Below are 6000 nucleotides of genomic sequence, written 5' to 3' on the forward strand. Positions count from 1 at the left end.
GTCCAATGTACTCTTTAAATAATGAATATATAATTAATATATTGATTCTTTATACTCTAATAAACCCTTCTTCCCTCAAGGTAGATGATGAATATTTGAAAATGGGTGAAACATGTCTTTGTAATGTATATATTTATTTGAATATTTATTTGAGAGAGAGAGCATGTGCAAGTGGGGGTGGGTGGAGGGGAGAGAGAGAGAGAGAGAGAGAGACTCCCAAACAGGTTCCACGCTGTCAGCACGAACCCTACATGGGGCTCCATCTCACGGACTGCAAGATCATGACCTGAGCTGAAATTAAGAGTTGGGTGCTCAACCAGCTGAGCTATCCAGGCGCCCCAGAAAATGGGTGAAATATATCTTCAGAGAGCAAAGTTATTTGATCATTAGAAAAGTTGTGTAGGGGAAACAAAAGGCCAATAATGAGTTTTGGTAAGAAGGACTATAGAGATATAGCTTTATTTCAGTAGAGTTATTTCATGTGAATACAAGTTACCTTTTAGGAATGTCATCACATAGAATAAATTTTATCTTGGAAGGAGAGAAAATGTTAAAATATTCAGTGGATCCACAGATTAAAAGAAAAAAAGCCCCCAAATCACAGAAGGTAGTCCTAGGAGTGGGAATTTTCTAACAAGATGTGAGTTAACACCAGTAACTTGTCACTGGGTTTCATCAGGATTGAACAATCACATTGAAAATGGAAGTCTGTGGGGCGCCTGGGTGGCTCAGTCAGTTGAGCGTCTGACTTTAGCTCAGGTCATGATCTCACAGTTCATGCATTTGAGACCCATGTCAGGCTTGGTGCTCACAGCTCAGAGCCTGGAGCCTGCTTCTGATTCTGTGTCCCTCTCTCTGCCCCTCCCCCGCTCATGATCTGTCTGTCTCTCAAAGATAAAATAAATGTTAAAAAAATTTTTTAAAAAGAAAATGGAAGCTCATAACTATACAGTCATTAAAATAAGTCCCAGACTCACTCCACAAGAAAATACACTCAGGCATCTCCTTGTGGCCAGTTGGGTGGGATGGGGACGTCCGCGTTGATGGCAGGCTTTGCATCACACGTATCTACGATATGTGGTCTTTCTAAGCAAGTGCTTAGAGATTTCACCATGTCCTTTAGTAAACCTAAGCTTGAACTTTGAAAATTGTGTGAGCTTTCTTTCCCCCTCCTCTGTCATTTTAAACTTTGGAAACATTGAAAATACCCTTAGGCATCTTCAGATGAATCTTGCAAGGTAGACTATCTGCTATTCACAGGAGGGTTTCTTCAAAGAGTCTCTCTTCCTCAGTTCCTTTCAACCCCCCCTCCCCCCAACTTCGCCAGTTCCAGGCTTAATCCGGTGTTGTCTCGGCTTGTTTGATTTGGGGAAACATGATCATCTAGTTGATTCTTGAGTGAGAGACTCAAGACCCAACTCTAAGGTGGGAGGCGTGGGTTACTGGTTAGGGTTGGTGAGCTGGTGGAATAATGGACAGAAGATGCCCAGTTTCATCCCGTCCATGTGGCGATGCCCCACCCAGGTCCAGCGGGGGACAACCATGCCTGGCAGTGGGCTTGGGAGGGAAGTGGTGAGCTCATGTCCATGACACAAAGTGATTAATGATTTGATTAGACAATTTCTGTGAAAAGGCTACCTGGAAACAGCCTTTTGACATTTTTTTCCCTCAAGTCAGAATGATTAAAACAACAAATTAAAGGAGTTGGAAATGATGAGGGCTTTCTCTATGGTGTGGATACCAACCTAAGAAATTATAAAAGCCGTTAAAAAGATTGTAGTTTGTGTTGGACTCAGGCTTTTGTTCTTCATTCCCAGTCTCTCAAAGCTACCTGGACATCGTCTGATACCAGTGGTAAAATCCTATTGAGGAAAAGGGATATTTGGAGACCACCTGAGCTATACTGTGTGTTCCTTCCATTTAATTCTTAGTCTCTCAGTGGGCAACATCTGGAGGAAACAAAGAAATAAACAACCTCCCCACGCAAATAATGTACCTTCGAAAATGCCCCCAGGCAGTAGCCCAGTTGTAGCTTCTGGCTGGGTAGCTGGTTGGCACTCAGCAAGATCCTGTAGGGTCAATGTTCTGACAAGCTCATAGGCAGCCCAAACCTCACCTCCTCTGGGCTCCACTCCATCCCTGTATCTGGCTTTTCCAACAGCCCTTCTCCTGCTGTGTGTGCGTCAGAATCACGGGGGCCACTTAGTAACAGTTCAGAGGCTCAGGTCTTGTCCTAACTTGACAAGCTGGGTATCTGTGCTTTTATTAGCTCCCGAGATGATTCTGATACATACCAGAGTCTGAGAAGCATCGTTTTAGAGGCTTTGTAGAGACAGTCACCAGTCTGATTCATTGGTGGGGACCCTCGTGTTTTAGATGGGGGATGGGTACTTAATCTGTCCGATGTATTTATCATCAATACTGAGAAGGCACCATGAGCTTTCTCATCGAATTTATGAACTAAATCCAAACAGTATTTTGATGGAAAACTATTCTGGGGGATTGTTGGTACGTTCTCTGTGATAAACAGGCTTCCTAGCTTAAGTAAATTATGAAAATCACTTTTCTACACACTTCCTGAAACATTTAATGTGCTTATTCTCATTGTGATTTCCACAATATGTCATAATAGGGGATATTTACCAAACTTCTTTGTGCCTCATATATTTTTTTCCAGAGAGCCTATTACCGGACGAATGATAGTGCATGCTTCCTTCTTTATGAAGTTCTGTTTTAAGACATGTTTGAAGCTGTATTAAAATCTGATTCAAGTTAGGTTTGTCAATTTTAGCAAGGCCAAGGTGAACTGGTGAAAAATCAGCATTTTTCTCCCCTACGATAACGTACTGATGCATTTATGATGCATGCAAAGAGATAGTTGCTTCATTCTCCTTTTTATTTTTTAACATTTGATTCTGGTTTTTAGCTCCTGGAGCCTCAGAGCCTCCTGTTTTTTTGTACTTAATTTACCCAGGTCATTGCAGCTCTGTAAGACATGTGCTAAAGTACCAAGGAATGAAGTTTTAAATACACTCAAAGAACTAAGATGCATTTGTAACACTTTGTTCTTTCGAGTTTTCTCAGGGAATAAGGTGCGCACATAGGAACAAATCAAATCAACAAAAGCAAAGTACTGAGCTAGGCAAAACAACAAATGCAAATTATTTATATTGATATACCTACCTTATATATAACGAACCTTCACAAATCGATGAGCAGAGTTATTTCTTGCAACAATTTCTAAACAAGGCCCTATGACTAAGTCAGGGACATGGTTTCAGGCTATTATGTCAAGTTATCTAATGCATCAATATTATCTGTCACTGTTCCTTCTGTCTCTCTGTGCGCCCCCCACCCTGTCTTCACCCCACCCTCCCACCCTCCAGGAGTTGCTCAGGAACCCACAGAGGAGGTCAGAGACATCAGCCTCAGCTGTCAGAGTCACGGCAGGATTGAATCCTAGCTCGGTGCCCAGACCACACAAATATCCCTACCTCCCTTTGCCCGAGGCAAGGATCAAGGATTTTCACACATAATTGCACCAGGCAGAGGATAAGCTCAAATTCACAGGGCCCGACCAACCAATTTACAGGGAGCAAGGAGGCCGATACACCAGATGAGGGGCGGGGGTCGGGGGGGGGGGGGGGGGCATCAGGACCCGGTCCAGCCTACTTGGTGAGAACGCGGTGCCTGTCTGCTAAGGAGCTTAAGGCACTCGGTAGGGATTAATACTGCAGACCGCTCCGGGAGGTAGATTAATCTGTATTAATTAAAACTGCAAAATGTTCTCTACCTGAGAAGTTTCAGTCTTGGGAAGGAAAATATCTGTCCCAGAAAGGCAGGGGCTGAGGGAAGTCTATTGATGGCTGTAAGGTGATCTTTTGTTCTCCTAGCATTAAGGTGCAGAGTGAGAGAAAGAGATAGGGTCAATCCTCAGTGCCTCAGTGCTGAGCTGGGGGTGGGAAGGGGCAGGGCTCTTGGACCTCTAGCCCTGCTCCACTCCCCTGTTACTGGACCCCAGCACAGGCAGTAAGGGAAACCCAGAGGTGAGCTCTGGCGAAGGGCATCCTGCACCAAGGCCAATGTGGGCGTGAGCCCTGCACCTGTTGTGAGTGTCATGTGCCATGTGTGGGCTCTGTTATGATCTAGCTCGCTTGCAGAGGATGTAAACCAAGCCCCGGAAGGGGAAAGTCACGGGGTCACAGGGACTTGCCACTCAAACCTGGCTGCTGTCTCCAGAGTCCGTGTTCTTAGCTGCTGTGTTCTGCTGCCTCTTGGCAATAGCAGGAAGACTGGGGGAAGGAAGGACAAAATAAAAATTTCCCCATTCGTTCTATTGTTAATTATGTAACAGCCTAAAGGCTGGCTTTCCTTGCTTCTTGGTGAGGTCTGCTCATCGCTGTTATTAGCTGACTTGCATTATCTCTCCTCACCTGGATATATCTCCCCTGCTTTACCTGCTTTTCCAGGTGCCCCCTTCCCCCAGGAAGCAGTCCGGACACTGCTGTGACCTGGACAGCCCATGGCCCTTCGGTGGTTCTTGCCTCTCCTATGAGTTGCAGTGAAGACTGTACCACACAGTCTTTCATGATCCCTTAGAGTCCCTAGTCCAAGGTTAAATCGTTGGTAGTTGCTCAGGAAATAGTGCTACCTCAAACTAGGGGACTAGAATAAGATGTAGGAGAAACGTTGCAATGGATTAAATCCCCAAAGGCATTGGTGCCTCCAGCCTGCCTCTAGGAGACCGTCCCCCTCCTCAGGTCACCTCCAGACTCTCCAGTCAGTGTTTCTCAACTAACTGCATGCTTTGTGTCTCTTGACTCTCCAGTGGACATAAATGCAATTTCCCCTCCATTTTCTCCTCCTCTGCATGTGTGCGTACGCGGGAGGGGGTGCTTATGCTACTTCCTGCCCGTCGCTTGCTCTTTATCTTAGCTGGTGAACAAAGTGCTTCTGCCTAATTCTAGAAGTTTAGGAATGGTGAAGCCCCCTCCCTTCAGCTCCTCTGCTGACATTCTGCACAAAGCCTCTCCCATCTATGTTCTCTTTCACTGTCTTTAGTCTAACCCAAGCCTCCACATGCTTTCCAAGGCTGCCTCGCTTCTCTCCCTTCCTCTAACCCGGAGGCTGGCAAACTGCAACCGGCCCTCCAAACCAGGCACCAGGCCTACAGTTTTGAGAAACATTTGATTGGAACAGAGCCACGCTTGTTTGTTTATGTATTTGTCTCAGCCTGCAGAGTTGAACAGTTGCAAGGGAAAACTTAGGGCCTGCGCAACCCGTACTAGTCACTGTCTGGCCCTCCACAGGTAAAGTCTGCAGCCTGCGGCTCTAAACTCCGTTCCCGGAGCCAGCGGTGCTCTGCTTCCCTCCTGAACCTTCCCAGGGCTCTCTCACCTGCAGAGCCTGGCAATCAGACCCTCCCTCTCTGGCACCCACCAGCTTTCATGACCTCCGCTTTTCCAGAACCCCTGTCTATGCCCCATCTCCTAAATCACCTCGCTGTTCATCATCCGGTACAGAATCTTAATCCTCTCTTCTTGGCTGTTCCCAAATCTCTAAGGCCAATGTCCCCTCCTCTGTTGTCACCGCACTTGGGAATATAGTTTTAGACATTCTCTTCTTTGGGGTCCCATCAGTTTTTTTCCTAATTTTCTTTTTCTTCTCTTCTTTTTTCTCTTCTTATGTTTTTATTTATTTTTAAAGAGAGAGAGAGAGAGAGAGACAGAGAGACAAACAGTGTGAGCAGGGGAGGGGCAGAGAGAGAGACACACAGAATCCAAAGCAGGCTCCAGGCCCTGAGCTGTCAGCACAGAGCCTGATGCGGGGCTTGAACACACAAACTGTGAGACCGTGATCTGAGTTGAAGTTTGACACTTAACTGAGCCCCCCGGATGCACGTCCCATCGGCTGTCTTAAGGCGCTTCCTGTAATTGTCTGTGCCAAATACGTGGCCGTAGTCTCTCCACTGGCCTCTCGCATTCGTTCCTGCTCCCTTGT

The sequence above is a fragment of the Suricata suricatta genome, chromosome 3, assembly GCF_006229205.1.
Source record: "Suricata suricatta isolate VVHF042 chromosome 3, meerkat_22Aug2017_6uvM2_HiC, whole genome shotgun sequence".
Classification (NCBI taxonomy): Eukaryota; Metazoa; Chordata; class Mammalia; order Carnivora; family Herpestidae; genus Suricata; species Suricata suricatta.